This window comes from Brachyhypopomus gauderio, chromosome 2, assembly GCF_052324685.1.
Source record: "Brachyhypopomus gauderio isolate BG-103 chromosome 2, BGAUD_0.2, whole genome shotgun sequence".
Taxonomy (NCBI): Eukaryota; Metazoa; Chordata; class Actinopteri; order Gymnotiformes; family Hypopomidae; genus Brachyhypopomus; species Brachyhypopomus gauderio.
In genome coordinates, this window is record NC_135212.1 from 34,513,265 (window position 1) to 34,531,848 (window position 18,584).

The window sequence follows — 18,584 nt, forward strand, 5'->3', positions numbered from 1 at the left end:
GATAGGAGATTATAGTGTGTATGTGTGCCTCTTGTGCTCGCAGTGTTTTTGAACTTTCCTTTCCATGATGTCGACAGGTGTAAGTGCCTCTAGTGCTCGCGGGGTATTTGAACCTTCTGGTCCATGATGGCGATGCCACACTGAAGAACAATTCAAAGTACACCTTACATTTTGAATAAGATCTTTCAGAAGACAAAAAATATGTACCACCACATATACTTATCAACGTACCTTCATGTAGTTGTAGCTAACACTTGCTACACAGCCAGGGTGTATTCGCCAGGTGTACTCGCCGCATGCAACACACGCGTTGATACTGTGGAGAACAATTCAAAGTACACCTTACATTTTGAATAAGATCTTTCAGAAGACAAAAAATATGTACCACCACATATACTTATCAACGTACCTTCATGTAGTTGTAGCTAACACTTGCTACACCGCCAGGGACCCTCGTTCTTACATTTGCGGCAGGTGTACTTGCCGCATTCAACACACACGTTGATGCTGTGGTTGCGGTTGCAGTGTGACTGCACCTGACACGTGGTCGTCTTTCCAGGTGAAGGCGAAGGACGTGGCGTTTTCTTCAACTCCTTTTCCTGTAGATGACGATGACGAAGTTCCCCAGCAAGAGCATATAGAAAAACTCTCCTGCTCTCTGTGGACCCCGTGCATGCCGTGTACAAAACATGCGCGTTCATCGCTGCCAGGTCAAGTATGTTATAAAACACTGCAACGGGCCACCGGCGTGTTCCTGCGCGCACTGTGTATGAACGCACCTTCTGATCCATGATGTCAACGGCGCACTGCAAAGAACAATTACAAAGAAGTACATGTTATATTTTGAACGAATTCATTCATGTATAAATTGATTCTGCAATGCCAACACATATGCATACCTTCATCCGGTTGTAGTCCGTCACGGTGTTTGGCTTCTTTTTTCTGTCGTCGGCAATCCTCACGTGCGTGTGCATAGTGCTGAGAACGCAGACGACTTTATTAGCCTTGGGGGCATACACCGTCAGCAGCGCATCATGTGATCTGTACACCTCTGTTGAAAACTTGTCACGTCCCTTGGTGTTTTTGGCTTCCGTGGGAATTTCCCGTCGAATCTTATTTATTGTCCCAAGCAGAGTTGTGTTGGCCTCCAGTAACTTCTCAGCCAGTGAAAGAGATGTGAAGAAATTGTCCGTGGCTACAGTTCTTCCCTTGCCCAGGTATGGCTTCATGAGTTTCATAACCACATTCTCGGACACTCTTTCACCCTTGGGACGATCGGGGTCCTTTCCCAGATATGGAATGGCGTTGCACATGAACTTGGTCTTCAAGTCAGAAGCAACCCAAAACTTAATTCCAAATTTGTCCGGCTTTGATGCAATGTACTGTGTGAACGGACAGCGAACCTTGGTAGGAAACAGCTGCTCGTCGACTGTAAGATCTTGACCGGGGGTGTAAGATAGGTTGCAATTCTTCAAATCGCTGCCAGATGTCCGAGATCGCAGCAAACTTGTCGCTCTTCGCACGCTCCGCACGGGTGTCCTTGTTATCAAACCGCAGGTACCGCATAATTTCCTGGTACCGGTCCCGCGGCATTGTCTCCTTGATCGAAGGCACAGCGAACATTGCTGACCAACACTCCGTCATGGCTCCAACAGGAGAGAGGACTGCTCGTAGAAAAAGGATGGCTACGAACGCCATCAATTCACTGACCGAAAAACTCCAGGTGCGGTCTGTTCTGTGGGCTTCATGGACTGTGCAATCGGTGATGAGTCGGAGCATCTCCATGTCGAGCAAACACAGAAAACTCTGCAGCCTACTTGTGATCCTACGCTGTATGAGTAAAAATAAATAAATGACGCAAGGTTAATTACACGTACGAAATATCAGTCAAACACAAGCATAAACACTGCAAAGAATATTACGTTACTACGTTGTATGAATAAAAATAATAAATGACGCAAGGTTAATTACACGTACGAAATATCAGTCAAACACAAGCATAAACACTGCAAAAAATATTACGTTACTATACCTGTGTACGATTCCTCTTTCTTGGAGGGCTCTTCTTTACCTCATCCGATGAAAAGTTTGTGTCTTCATCCGATGAATCGCTGGTAAAACTACAGCAAGAAAGTTCATCTCCCCCATCGGACTCGCAGCAGTCCACGTTTGTGAGGATGGTCGCAAGTTCTTTAGCAGTGTACCTCCTCTGGTGTGCCATAGTGTTTTCCGTCTTCTCCACACAGGATAGTAAGGAAAATGTAAGTCACCAGCATTTGTGTTTCTGCTTTTATCATGACTCTGAAGAACACACCCACAGCAGCTCACACAAATGTAAATCTGGGACGCTTCATACATAACGCCGAAACCACGCTAATGACATAAATACATGGGACCCGTGATAATGGTTCAAATATGTAAATGTGTTGCGCTATTGAAGTGTGGCGCTATTCCTGCTTCTATCATGACTGAAGAACACACCCACAGACAGCAGCTCATACTAACTGAACATACCCCTAACTGAAAAATCTATCTATCTATCTATCTATCTATCTATCTATCTATCTATCTATCTATCTATCTATCTATCTGTGCTTCATAAATAACGCCAATACCATGCTTTTCAGGAATTTCCCTCTGGGATCAATAAAGTATCTATCTATCTATCTCTATCTAATGATAATGTGTTTCTGCTTCTATCATGACTGAAAAACACACCCACAGACAGCAGCTCATACTAACTGAACATACCCCTAGCTGAAAAGAAAAATCTATCTATCTACGTATCTATCTATCTACGTATCTATCTATCTATCTATCTATCTATCTACGTATATATCTATCTATCTATCGAAGTGCATACACAAGAAATTTTGGGACGCTTCATAACGACAATAACACGCTAATGATAATGTGTTTCACGGGAACACTATGGACCCGTGATAATGGTTCAGCGATGTAAATGTGTGGCGCTATTGAAGTGCATACACAAGAAAATCTGGGATGCTTCATAACGACAATACCACGCTAATGATAATGTGTTTCACGGGAACAATATGGACCCGTGATAATGGTTCAGCGATGTAAATGTGTGGCGCTATTGAAGTGCATACACAAGAAAATCTGGGACGCTTCATAACGACAATACCACGCTAATGATAATGTGTTTCACGGGAACAATATGGACCCGTGATAATGGTTCAGCGATGTAAATGTGTGGCGCTACTGAAGTGCATACACAAGAAAATCTGGGACGCTTCATAACGACAATACCACGCTAATGATAATGTGTTTCACGGGAACGATATGGACCCGTGATAATGGTTCAGCGATGTAAATGTGTGCGGCGCTATTGAAGTGCATACACAAGAAAATCTGGGACGCTTCATAACGACAATACCACGCTAATGATAATGTGTTTCACGGGAACAATATGGACCCGTGATAATGGTTCAGCGATGTAAATGTGTGGCGCTACTGAAGTGCATACACAAGAAAATCTGGGACGCTTCATAACGACAATACCACGCTAATGATAATGTGTTTCACGGGAACGATATGGACCCGTGATAATGGTTCAGCGATGTAAATGTGTGGCGCTACTGAAGTGCATACACAAGAAAATCTGGGACGCTTCATAACGACAATACCACGCTAATGATAATGTGTTTCACGGGAACAATATGGACCCGTGATAATGGTTCAGCGATGTAAATGTGTGGCGCTACCGAAGTGCATACACAAGAAAATCTGGGACGCTTCATAACGACAATACCATACTAATGATAATGTGTTTCACGGGAACTCAAGCGCACATTCACAGCACGCCTTTCGCTCTTGGCCACGCCTCTTTCCCGGCCCCCACACAGAGGGTAAAACCGGAGCAAAGAAAAGAGAGAAGGGCAAAAAAAAATTATGAGCGTAAAATGCGAGACGCAAAGAAAAGCAGTGACGCGCAAACAAAAGAAAGAAACGCAAAAGGGAGAAAGTATTGCAAAAAAAAAGCAGCAACATAAAATGTGAAACGCAAAGAAAAGAAAGAAACGCAAAAGAGGGAAAGTATTGCAGAAACAAATTAGGAACGTAAAATGCAAAATGCTAATCTTATATTTGCGATATTATTTTTTTTCGTCACCATTAAAGACCCTAATTTGACTCCATAAGGACGCTGTGGTTTTCGCTTTGGAGGACCTGGGTTTTAGTGAACGGAACGGACCATCTGAAGCGTTATCGGGGGAGCTACACCGCAGTTTGTTCGCAACTATACGCCTTGTTCAGGAGTTTTGGCGCATCATTGATCACATTCACACGCGGTAGGCTCGAGCTTATTACCTCTTGTGTTTGTTTTTTCTGAGTTTTTTATTTTAATCTTATCCTTGTTAGCAACATGTCTGAAGAATCCAACTATGTAAATACCGATTTAATCAATGTTGTAAATGAATTACCGAATGTAATACTGCCTGCTACAAACCACCGGGGTTTTGATGAGCCGCGTAGCGTGCCTGATGAGTTGGATCTAATCAACCAGAGTTTGCTCAGTTTACAGGATAGTGTTGTAAATGCACCGTTTGATGTCTTTGACGAAATAAATCAGAATTTGATGACTATGGATGTTGAGAATAATATTGTTTCTAGTTGTGATTTTTCTTTGGGTCAGAGTTTAAATGTTGACGCTGATGAGGGCTGTTCTAATTGGACAGCAACCCGGTCTTTGCATGGTACACTAAATGAGCCTGCTAACTGCACAGAAATATTGTCGGATACACCTGTAGCTATTAGCCCCAGTTATAATGAGGCAGATTCCTTCGAATGTGTCGAGGAGCTGTCAGATATTTTAAATGATATTGACGGGGGTACCGGCTGATCTCTCCAGCGATAACAGCTTGTTTGACCAAATTGAGCGCATGCTTGATAGTATTGAGGAGGCCGAGTTGATTAGCAACGAGCCTAACGCTCAGCAGAGTGGGTGTGGCTCTAGTTCAGCAGATTCTGACACTCGTATGGTGAAGAGACCGCGTTTTAATAACACCGAGCTTCGTAGAGCTATAAATTTTTCGGCTCTGATACAAAACGTTGATAGCTTTGTCAGCTTTGTCGAATTTTTTGTAATGGTTTTGGAACAGCTAGAGGGGCTGTTGGCCGAAGCTAACCCCTTAATTTCTGCAGGTGCTACGGTTACTGTAGCAATACGTGGTGATACGATCGATGTGGGGTCACGTGTACCTGTAGTCAATGGCAGGGTAGAAATGGATCATTTTCTGGCATTATTTGAAAATGCAATTCAAAGTAAAGTTGAAATATTATCAGATGATACATTAGAAATCGTTATTCAAATTGTTCATGCCCCCAGAGGCGGAGCCGGAAGGAAGCGTAAATTAGCTGATCTGCTGGAATCAGAAATTGTTTGTAAAAAGTTAAGAGTTATATGTTTTCCATAACCAGAATAACTTGTGTTTTGCATTATGTGTAGTGTAGTGCAGAATCCAGAAATGAACATTGTAGACGTGGAGGCGTCGGCTAACAATTTACAGCGTGATGTTGGTCTAACTGCTGAGCATATGGTTAGTTTTGCTGATATACCTTTGTTTGAACAGCATCTGGGGTGTAAAATTGTGGTTCTGTATCGTGACAGGTCAAAGAAAGGATACAGTTTTTTCAAACCAGCGAGTTACCTCATGATAGAACGATCTTCATATATCTGCAAAAGAATCATTATTACGGTGTAAAGAATGTCAAGGCCTTGTTGGGTAGTGAATATTTCTGTAAATTCTGCTATGCTACATACAGTCGTAAAATAGGTCATAAATGTGTTTACCACTGTAATGTTTGTCTTGATGCTGAATGCTACAAACGTAGTGAGGATAAGTTAACCCGGTGCATGGACTGTCAAAGGTTGTGTAGGTCACGTTATTGTTATGACGCGCACAAACGGCAGACGGGTTCTGTGGAGGGTAGTAGCTTGTGTAGCAGAGCGTTTTACTGCAGAAACTGTAACAAGGTGTTTGACATACCATTATCAGGCCGCATGAAACATAAGTGTGCGGAGCCGCGTTGTAAGCTCTGTGGCGAGACAATTGATTCGTCACATGATCACCAGTGCTTCATTCAACCACTGCCTGTGAAAGAGCCTAGTGAAAAGCTCATCTTTTATGATTTCGAATGCCACCAAGAAACGGGTAAACATGTCGCTAACTTCATCTGCTGTATGGATTTTAAAGGAGATACATGGACTGCTGCTGGAGAGGATTGTGTGAAGCATTTCTTCACTAGGTTTAGAAATAAGAAATTTTCAGGGTACACGTTCGTAGCTCATAATGCTAAAGGGTACGACTCGTATTTGTTGCTCAACTATCTTGTCAAGCAGGGGGTTACTCCCACTATCATTGCGCAGGGCAGCAAGGTGATGTGCTTTACCGATGATGCATTCAGTCAGAGGTTTATTGACAGCCTGTGTTTTCTGCCTATGAGGCTGGCAGCCATGCCGCGTGCGATGGGGTTCGCGACAGAAATCAAAGGGCATTTTCCCCACAGATTTAATATTCCTGAAAATCAAGGGTATGTGGGGCCTTACCCTGCCCCTGAATTCTACGATGTTGACTACATCATGGGGAAAGACAGAAATGAGTTTTACCGCTGGTATGAGACTGTATTACGATTTCACCTCACTTTATCCGTTTGTGAATAAGACAAAAACATATCCCGTGGGGCACCCAACGATCATTTTTAAAGACTTTGAACCGTTGGAGAATTACTTTGGCATTTTCAGAATCAAAGTGCTTCCCCCTAGAGGTCTGTGGTTGCCTGTCCTGCCATTCCGTGTGGGGGGGGAAGTTGTTGTTTCCTCTCTGTAGAGAATGCGCGATCGCAGGGATGTCAAATTGCCAGCACAGTGATGCTGAACGGGCTCTAATCGGTACGTGGTCGAGCATAGAAGTTTTGAAAGCTCTGGAGCTGGGGTATACAGTTATCAGAATTTTTGAAGTGTGGCACTTCCCGGCAAGCTCTTCAGAACTCTTTTCGGGGTACATCAAGATGTTTTTAAAAACAAAACAGGAGAGCTCAGGCTACCCAGCATGGGTCAAGAACAGTGATGACAAACGCGAGTACATACGTCTGTACAGCCAGCGTGAAGGCATCGTGTTGCAGCCTGAAAATATTACCCAAAACCCTGCTAAGAGATCTGTGGCGAAGCTGGCTCTGAATTCTCTTTGGGGTAAGCTATGCCAGAGAGCTGACAGATTAAACACTACCCTTGTTTCAGAGCCTGAAGCATTTTTACAGTTCATGTTCTCTGAAATGTATAATGTCAGCAACTTCACATTTGTGACAGACGATGTGGCGATGGTTCAGTGGCGATATGCCGATCAGAGATGTTTGGATCCTGGTAATTCAAATGTTTTTATAGGTCTTTTTACCACTGCCTATGCCCGGTTGGAGCTCTATAATGTAATGGAGAAGCTTCAGAGGCGCGTGCTGTACACAGACACTGACTCTATCATTTTTGTCTCTCGCGATGGTGACTGTAAACCTATGCTTGGAGATTTCTTAGGCGATCTTACTAGCGAGTTGGCAGACGGTGATCATATTGTGGAGTTTGTGAGCGGCGGTCCAAAGACCTACGGGTACCGCACGGCTCAAGGCCAGACGGTGTTGAAAGTTAAGGGGATCACATTAAATTACAACACCAGTAAAATTGTTAACCTGAAATCTCTTACGGATCTGGTTGATACGCATGTTAAAGATCCGAGTCAATCAAAAGAGCTCATGACATCACGAAACCAGATATGGCGAGATAAAAACAATCACTTAAGATTTCACTTTTTCACAGTTTTCACTTAAGAAATAAACCATTATTGAAAAGATTCAGAGTCGTGTATGATAAGCGCGTGCTTCTGTCTGATTTCTCCACTGTGCCTTATGGTTTCTGACATCTCTAGTGGTCCTCAGTGTGCGGTAGGCGTGTTTAACTATTTAAGGCTGGTGGTAGGGAGAAACCCCGGTGTGTTTAATATATTTTTATTTATTTTTTTATTGTTATTTTTAATTGTTATTGTTTTGTTCTCTTTTCTGTACATTATTGTGTATATCTGTAAATATGAATCACTGTGATGGTTTTGATGCTAGGTTACAACATCCTTTTTCATGCATTGTAAGCGGGCCTAGCAATAGCGGGAAATCTTTTTTTATTAAAACATTGTTAGGTAATTGTGCTGTGACATGTACACATGTTCCTGATAACATTGTTTGGTGTTACAGTTGCTGGCAGCCGCTGTATGATGATTTGCTGAAAAAATTAAATATTAATTTCATCGAAGGTATTCCAGCATCTCTGTGTGATGATGCGCTATTCCCTGTTGAGAAGATTAACTGGTTAATTATTGATGATCTGATGGAAACGGCGTCGAAAAAACTCCTGAGATTCAGAGGGCGTTTAAAAAGTATATTCATCACAGGAATTTAAGTGTACTTTATCTGGTGCAAAATTTGTTTTATCAAGGAAAGGCGACAAGAACTATTAGTTTAAACACTAATTATATGGTTCTTTTTAAAAATCCGAGGGCGCGACCCTAATAACACCAAATATTTTATGGAATGTTTTCTTGACGCCACGTGCCGACCATACGGGTATTTATTTATTGATCTCAAAGCGCCAACCCCAGAAGAGCTACGTCTCAGATCCGGTTTGTTCTCCTGGGAGAACCCCGCCATTTATATCGCTAAGAAAAAAACATCTAAGATCTAAATCATGTCTGCTAGATTAAGGAAGCAACTCCCTGCGCTAAAAACCCTTTATCACGCGACGCAGAAGCAGAGACGCGATATTCTTCACTCGGCATCCGACGAGCTCATTTTATGCCTATGCGAAATAGCTTTCAATCTCTTGAAGGGGAAGATTCCTCTAACATCTCAACAGTATAGAAAATTTAAAACCAAGAAAAAGATTATTAAACTATTTGCTAATAAAAAAGGATCAATTATCAACAAGCGCCGTGCCGTTAACCAGACCGGGGGTTTTCTTTTGCCGCTATTAAGCATCGCCATTCCGTTCATAAGTAGTTTACTGACATCCCAAGGCTAAATAATGGAGACCGCGGAAAAAATGTATCTGGTATCTTCGCAGCAGATTGAGAAAATTAAAAATGCATCCTCAGGAAAAGAAGGTATCAAGCAGGCGGTTGAAAATGAGATTGATGTTGCTATTCGCCGTATTCTAACGAGAACAGATCTTGACGGGTATGAAAAAGCGAAATTATATGCCTCCACGCTTCAAAGATATCTAAATATCGCTAAGCAAAACGATTCAGAGACCTTACGTCTAACATTGATCAAACCTCAGGAGACGAGCAGTGATGATGTGCATACCGTCGACGCCCCAGTTAGCGAGGATCGGTGAGGTGAGGGTTTGGTAGCAGAGATTATTAATAACGTGTCCGGGAGGAATAAACAAAAGGCTGCATACATTATGGATAAATTTTCAAAGTCAGCGGGTCTCACTGCATGGAATGAAAATGGCGAGTTTATTTTCAAGGGCAATACCGTTGAGGGGTCGCATATGCTAGACCTGATAAAGAATTTAACCGCTTCACATAGCGTGGCGGATGAAAAGAGACCTCTAGGATGGAGCGAGTTTCTACAAGCCGCGGCGATCTTAAATCTCCCTGTTTCAGCCATCCCTAATGTTGAAGTGCGGCGTAAAATTTCTATATTAAAGACTAAAAATAGACGTGGTACACCAGCATTTACAATCACCACTCCACCACCTAAGCGCCCGACAACGTCTGAGATTTTTAAACCGCCATCTTTAGACAGTTCATCGTGGCTTTCTTATTAATTCATGTAAAGAATGACTCTGTAATGTTTTATCATGCTTTTTATTCTAATAATTCTAATTCATTTATTACATAATCAGTTGAGTATTTTTTTTATAATTGGTACACATATTACGTGAGTTAACACCTTGTATGCATGCGGTTGTACATGTCTTTTTACATGAAATTTTTTTCACATAAGAGACAACCATGGCATCATTTCTTTTCAAATCATCATTATACATAGATACAATTTCAGTAAACGATTTTCCTTTAGCTCTGTTAAGTAAGAAAAACACGCAGTGTTGCCGACAACACATAGAATCATCACTCTGAACCTGCACAGAGTTATATTTGACCTCATCGCAGTTTTTATGCAGAAAACTGTTAATGCTGCGAGGGAAAAGCGGGTAGCTTGGAGAGTTACCGTATGAATCAAAAAATTCTCCAGAATGATCCTCATTCAGGTAAATGGCTAGCCAATGCTCGCCAGGCATATAACTCGGGTGTGTGTTGACTATCATTAAACATGGGAAATTACTAAGTTTATAGGCCGGTAATTGATCAGCGGGTACAACACCGTAAAAACTTCTGCTCACGCCGCGACAGCTTCTCATGAGAAGCGTTAGTTGATTTGTATTCATCACTGATAATCAATTAGCACATTCCTACGGTTATTAATTTCAATAATGGCGTCGAATGCAGCGTAAACTATCAGCGTCACGGTACGGGGCAGCGGCTGACGGAACCTAAGTTCCAGACGTAAATTTCCAGATTTTATCAATGACAGATGAGATCCACAGTTCTCATCAGGAGCCAGATTAAATGCGAATAGTGTATACCCGTTGGCATATTCTTGTCTATTTATAGCCAAAGCCTGATCTTTCAAATGCTTGCCAGAAGCCTGTACAAGTGAGTGATATTCTCGGGCAATATTACCATTAAGGAAATTCGGCTGGAAAGGTTTTGATGGGATTTGTACACCATCGATATACAGAGCAGCAAACTCTGTGTCATAATGTTTAAAATTAAATGGGTTTTTCACATAACTCCCGCTAAAGGCGTCATTGTCACACATAGCAAAAATTATACTTTTAGGTAAAGGACCTAGGAACAGATTTTCTTGGGCACATACACAGCTTCCTGCAGGTAGGCTAAATGACTTCATACATACACGCTCTATAGGGAATTTTGCAGTGGTGTTTAAAAGAGCACGTGCGTGTCCCAGTTTTACAGCAGGTGAAACGGCCACTTTCTTCACAAAAAGAGATGCTGATAAAAGTTTTACGGTATAATTCATATTCCCTTCTCTCATGAGACAGAATTCATCTTTACTACGGATCATTTTAACCCAGATATCCACCCCATTCAGTAAAAGCTTCTCCTGGAAGAAAATATCTGAATGTATGGGCCCTATCACATCAAATGTATTGCTACGAGCACTATACTCAGCTCTTTCTTTAAGTCCCTCATTACGACCGCTCGGTGCTGAAACATCTAATTGTCCACGTGTGTCTTTTGCAAACAAGCCGGCTGTGAACTGTGTACGTAGAGCTCCCATACCGTAATTGAACAGACACTCAAACATTGCTCTGTATGGATACGTGTTGCTAGACTGTGTTATTAGTCTATCGCCGAGCATAACGTCCACTTGCGAAAATAAGGATGCCACTGGGTAGTTAACGCAGCCTACCTCAGCGCCCGGATCAATATCTGAGCCGTCATCGTTAGTGATCTTGCATCTCAAATAAATGTATGAATTATTTAGATCAATGTAATCAGAGCCATTCCCGGCGATAAAAAATTCTATAGGTGTGGAATCCGTTAACGCAGACAGAGGGGGTATCTCTACAATTGTGTATTTCTCAATGCTTGTTTGTGTGTACGGTAGCGCGAAAATATCTAGCTCGCTCTTCACACACTCAGCTGAAAGACCATGTAAAAACGCCATATTTTAAAATATTTCTCTTCTTCTGTCCCGATGATGATGAGCAGCGGTTCTTACTCCTGCGCCTACATGAATTAGTACTGGCATTCGGTTTAGAAGCCGCACGTTTTCTAATCTGGGGGGCGTGTCGTCGTCCAGGAGGTCTTTTCCTCTTCGAAAGAGATGTGAGTCCTGACCCCTCCTGACTAGGGGGGAGTGTCTGATAGTTCATGACGTTAGAAACTACATCACCCACAATGCCTTTCGCCGCTGTTTTAAGGTGTGGTTTTGCAATATCGAATCTGCGTTTAATAATGGGTAGTGCTCTTCTGAATAATCCTCTAAGCATGCCCCCTAGCCCTTTCCCGTACATGACAGGTGTACCGCTAAATCCTGGCAGGCCGCTACCTGCCTGCTGAGCATAATAATCGATATAGCTTTGCGCGTCAGCGTAGTCGTTATCGTACATTCTCACAGACAAAAAGAATGTTTAACAGGTCGAAAATGAAGTTTAACTACAAACTTCCCGTATCTGAACGGTATATGAACGTTTTGATCGTTTTTAACTTCAACAATTATGTCACTTATCAGATGTTTGCTGACAGCTACATAGTGTGGCCTGTCAAACGTGATTGTGACGATCTCGTTATTATCCCCCGTTATATGTACCATCCTCAGAAGAGGCACGAAGCTATCGCCCACTCTCTGGTATTGCACCATGTCTGAATACACAAATAGACTGTACAGCCCTGCACTAATATCTGCAGGAAATGGAGCTTCAGGTTTTTGAAAAAATAACGCGACGCCGTCACGCATACCTAACATTCGGGCCAGTTTACCCGCAGTATTAATAAAATATGGCTTCTCAGTAGCCATAGTTATTTTCCCCCTCATCGAACTACATTTTAAAACCACTGCTATGTCGTGTTTCTTCATAGCTCTGTTCATTTCGTGGATGAGTGTTTCTATTTTACCATAATATCCTGAAGGGATTTGACACTTGAAATAAGCGCTGTCAGACGCGACATCTTGCGATCTTAATTCCACATTAAACGTGTTTTCATGCTGCCCCAACGAAGCCCAGGTGTGGGGGTACTGCACCTCAACCAGTGCTACCTCCCACGCGCCTGATAGTTCCAACGGCATAGCGAACTTCGTTGTGTAACGTGAAATCATATTATCTGGATAAACACTAGCAGACGCATTACTCGGGAGAGTGACATAAAATCCTTGCTCGAGCATGTTTGATTAAAAATGAGCCCGATGCGCGTGTATAACGGTCTTTATCGCCGTGTGATATCTAACACGTCCTTAGCAGGAACCCAAGAATTAAATTTATCAGGCCAACCGACCCATTTGATAAGACAGTATTTAATCCCCTTACGTCTGCGCGTTTGTAATATTCGCTCTACTTTAAAAGCCTTATCCTTATTAAAAATAATCTTTTGTATCTCCTGCTCGTAAAATACCCCTTCCAAAATTTCTCCGTCATAATCCTTTAACCTATATACATGGGGGTCTCTAGGTAATCTCTCGTAAATAGTGAATATTTCATCTGTATACGATTGTTCATACCCTTTTTCAAACGGATGTTTAACTCGCGAAATTCTAACGGTGTCACCCACGTTAAAAGCGAAAGCACGTCTTTTTTTACCGTTAGGAAAACAATACAGCGTTTTAAACACACTGAATGCGTTGGTTTCGTTCACGTCGGATGGTTTCATCTTAATACTCGAATGATAACTATTATTATAGGAATGAACCAGATCCTGAATAACGTCGATGTATTTTCGCGTGTTAAAACTTGTGAAATATCTCCACATACGCGTTTTCAGTGTACGGTTAAACCGCTCACACACGCTGGCTTTCACCCCAGTACCGGTCGCAAAGTGCGTAATTTTAAACTTTGTCATCAGAGCTTCGAAGTTTTTATTAAAAAATTCTTTACCACGGTCAGTTTGAAGCTTTCCCGGTTTTCTTCCTTCGTTTAAAATTGAATTGAATGCCTTGGTTACCTCGACAGCACTCTTATTTTTAATTACGCGAACCCACGCATATTTTGATAAGATGTCGATGCATGTTATCATGAATTTCATACCGTTATTATGCTCAGATAAAGCAGCCATATCGACCAGATCAGTCTGCCATTGCGCATCGATATCGAGAACAAACACTCTGTTTGTTTTAAATTTAGTCTTAACCGGCTTATGTAGCGTGTAAGAATCCTGTTCCATGAACCATCTTTTAACTCGCTTACCGTCAACGCGTTTACCAATTTTAGCAATAACGGCTCTTCTCAGATTTTCAACCCCCTCATAAGACCCGGGCAAAGCGGGTTCGTAGTATATATTTTTAAACACCTGCTCAGTCATGACCACAAGGTTGCCAAAATCATTCATTTATTGAAATCACACACGTAGAAAATACACATTTAAAAATCACACACATAGAAAATACACATTTTTTAAAATTCACTCAAATTTCTGGTCGGAATAACATTAGCGATTATAGGCAGAGAGCTCCAGACATGGTTACCAGGGTTATTCAGAGTCTCGTGAACCCGCCAAAAGTCAGTTACGTCTGCATACAATTCTGCAGTACAGATCGCGTGATTTTTTTCGCGAATGTCTCTCAATGAGTCAGAAATGTTTCTCTCACCACTCAGGTCAGCAACGAAAGTTTCCGCAGCTCCACGTAGCTTCTGCGCTGATGGGATAGCTTTCACCCCGCAAAACTTCAGCGCGCGAGCGATGACTTTTTCGAACCATGGTTTAAAGAGCCGGGTGAATAGCTTTGGCGCGTTGTTTGCCAGGTAGTAGTCCTCTGGATCCTGCAGGCATGCATGTTGACGCTGGCTAGGATGGTCTATGACGCAGCCGTGGCAGGTTTCTTTCAGGTCAGTGGCAATAATCTGACCCAGCAGTTCCCCGGTTACGGCGCGAATGATGTTCAGGATCGGAGCGGTGAAGCAGCCGTCTGTGCAGTCAGCGACTCCAGAATCGTTCAAAGACAGCCGCTCGTACGCGTCCACGAGCGCAGCCATTTCAGCATCATCTTTGGGGTCAAAGTCCTGGGATTGCGCCTTAAAAATGTTGAAAGCCATAGCGAAAATAAACAATGAGAGCGTAGCCTTTAGCAATGCCTTTAGCGACGCTCGGGGTGCCGTTTTTAAAACCCAGCGCGAGGGAGAGTTCGTAGGCGGAGCTGTGGGTGGGTCGGGGCGGAGTAAGCGCTCATTGGTCGTCTTCGGTAGAGGGGCGTGGTATGTCCGCTTCAAACACGTCAGAAAGATTTCTCCGAATATCGCCGAAATTATTAATATTTTCTGCATGACGAAAAAGACTGTGTACTTTGTAGAAAAAACTTTGCAGCTCATACCAGTTGCAGACCCCGAAGTCAACCATTATAGCATCTCCTTCAGAACTCTCAGCCGCATAGCAACGTAAATTCATTTCTACGCCGCAAATCGATGTTGCTTTAATTGTGAATGTCCGTCCTTCGCTTACCCAGCAATACATCGAATCACAGTGATTTGGCAAATTATAATTTTCATAAGCATACTCATGTTGAGAACACCATTTTCTAAAAAAATGCCAACTACCCCGGTCAAAAGTTAACATTTGATCCACATGAGTCCACATCAGATCGTCCTGCGACGATGCTATGAAAAGCTTCACACAGCGCGTCTCATTATCCACTATTGAGCCAGCCAGACGTCAGTCAGACAGAGTCCAGATCACCGTTATCGGTGAACCAATTCTTGAGATAGATTCGACAGATTTTCGTGGTGCTCCTGGACAGTTTGCCATTTTTAACTCTCTGGTTGTAATAGCGTACACTCTGCATTCTCCGAGTCCCCTTTAAATACGTTTAAAGCGGTTTGGAGGGGGGCTGGTCTACCTGCATGAACTCAGTTGATTAAGATAACGGCCGATCCACGAGACTTTTCTAGGTTGTAAATATTTTAAGACAATTAAACTTTTACTTATCTAAAATATATTTATTTTCCATGGAAGACACTATCTGTGTGAAGTCGATGCAGACAGGTGATTGCAACGGTAATTGCGTTAGATGGCTCAAACCATCTAAACTAATTTAGATAAAGGGGTCTCACGAAGGTCCTGATCAAACGGCTCTCTACAGCCATATCAGCTATGAACCACAGGACGTTTTAGGCTGTAAATATTTTAAGGTAATTAAACTTTTTATTTCTCTAAAATATTTTCCATGGAAGACACTATCTGTGTGAAGTCGGTGCAGACAGGTGATTGCAATGGTAATTGCGTTAGATGGCTCAGACCATCTAAACTAATTTAGATAAAGGGGTCTCACAAAGGTCCTGATGAAACGACTCTCTACAGCCATATGTTTCTGATAAAAATCAACTAATTTAAATTAGATAAACTCTCAGGTTGGGACACACAGCTCATACTTCAAAAGACCATATGATTTTGGATAGCACACACACACCTAGGCACATGCTCTCTCACACACACACACACACACACACACACACATCAAAGACAGGATCACAGTATCACTATCTGGTTACAGACGCAGGATGATCCCTAATACATTAGATTGGTGGGAGTCAATTGTTTAGGGGGGCTATCCACGCTCTTACCTATCACACACAAACATAGTTTAAATCACAATGGAGACGGTGATCTCCCCATTCACACCACCCTCCTTGCCACGCTGCCCCACTCAGACGCTCCGGCATCCCACACGTGCCCTCACACACACACACACACACACACACACACACACACACACACAGACACATATTACTTCAAAGAGGAGCATTTAGGGACTCCTGATAAAAAAACAATTACTATTAGATCTCATCCCCACAATGTACAGAGCACGATAAGGGGGAGGGGTCATAAAATTTATTGGGGTCATAAAGTTTTATTGGGGTACAATAAACCTGTCAAGACGGCTTTGATAACCAAGTTACATGTACCCCATCCTATTATATATATCTCCGATCCTCTTCAGCCAGCCAGCTCACTCTCCCTCCAGTCCGATTGTCTACTGTGGGAGCTAGAGCTTTTAGCTACTCTGCCCCGTTACTTTGGAATGCCCTTCCTACTCAAACCCGCAATATCGACTGTCTATCTACCTTCAAATCTAGGCTTAAAACCCACCTATTCACTTTAGCGTACTCCTGACTCCTCATTTTCACTTCTCCCTGTATGTCTTATATTTTATCTGGCTGAAAGTAATTGAATATATGTAGATCTGTTTGTCTGATTTTAAATTTATTAACTATTGTAAGGTGTCCTTGAGTGCCATGAAAGGTGCCATCAGTAAATAAAATGTATTATTATTATTATTATTGTTATTATTATTATTGTAAGTTAATTGTGTTAATTGTGTTTGCTGCCACAAAGGATTTGTGTCTCGTCCTTCACGCCGCACCCACCGTCACAGAACGACGAGCCAACAAGAGACACCGAAAGAATGCCAGGCTATGCCACCCGGCCGAAGAGGGCACAGCGCCCCAGCAAGCGGCATCACCGCACTTCTTCCTCCCCCCGCGCCGCGAAGCCCCGCCGACTCTGGCGCAGCTCCAGGAAGATCCAGAGTGCGCCTACCTGCTCTGCGCGGCTCGGGAAACGGCTATTCCCGAGTTACAGGAGGAATACCGCCGGACAGCTGTGTGGGTGTGGCTGGAGAAGCGCCCCTCTCCCTCCCGGGAGCTCTCGCCCCTGCGTATGGGTGTCCACGAGCTTGAGGGGTATTCCTCCCCGCTCCACGAGGACACGCCTACGCTGGAACAACTAGAGCAGGACCCGGTGTGTGCGTCCCTGCTGCGTCAGGCTCGGGAGCATGACAACCCCGAGTCTGCGGAGAAGGTCCGCCAGGAGGTGGTGCGGCTGTGGAGGAAATATCACCCCTCACCCTCCAGGGATCCCTCACCCCTGCGGGTGGGTTCCTTTGTGCTCTGCGGGACGGAGAGGACCCCCGAGAGCGAGTTTGGGGAGGGGGACTCTCCCAGCGAGGAGGAGGAGCAGGCGGACGAGGAGGAGACCTACCCACCGTCGCTATACGACGCCTCCACTGTAGACTACGGTGGAGGGGAGGAGGAGGAGGACTACCCTCCGTCAGAGGACTCCGCCTCCACTGTGGACTACGGTGGAGGGGAGGAGCAAGACGACGAGGAAGAGGGCTACCCTCCGTCGCTATGCAACGGTTCCACCGTCGACTACGGTGAAGAGGAGGAGGAGTCGGAGGAGGACGAGGACAGTCCGCCCCCCTCTGAGTGTTCTGCGGGGACTGTGAAGGGGAGGTGGAGTTCATCCGCCGAGCACACCGGAGGAGAGAGCATGGACTGCTCTCGGGGTGGCAGCCCGGAGCAGCCCATGAGTTGGAGCCGGGGCAGCGAGGCGGAGGAGATGGACGTGGAAGCGCCCACGGTCAACTCCAGAGGGCGGTCGCAAGGTGAGAGGGGCGCACCAAACGGCCAGCTGGGGGAGGAGCCCGCCAGTTGCATTGCACCCTGCACGTTCGGCAGTCGCGCTGCGCCCGGCGCGTCCGCCAGTCGTCCTGCACCCGGCGCGTCCGCCAGCCGTCCTGCACCCGGCGCGTCCGCCAGCTACCCTGCACCGGGCAAAGGCTATGCAGCAAAGGCGGGAGGAGGACCGTTCAGCGCAACACCTGCAGCTCCCGATCTCTCTCCCCTTATCGCACTACTCCTGGCGCGCAGCCTGGCGCCTGTGTCTTAAGTGTGTGTGCCTGTATTCGTAAGTCTGCCCGTTTGTGTACCTAACCCCTTTTTACCTCTCGTTCCTCTTTGTGTTAATGTACCCGTGTGTGTATTCGTATCTGTTCCGTTGAATGTG

General features: G+C 44.0%; 1 long non-coding RNA gene across 1 annotated transcript in view; it reads right to left on the reverse strand.

Moving 5' to 3' along the window:
- LOC143508862 (uncharacterized) overlaps positions 1 to 18,584 on the reverse strand; it is a 128,446-nt gene that overhangs the window by 34,589 nt on the left and 75,273 nt on the right. The gene's annotated exons all lie outside the window — the stretch shown is intronic.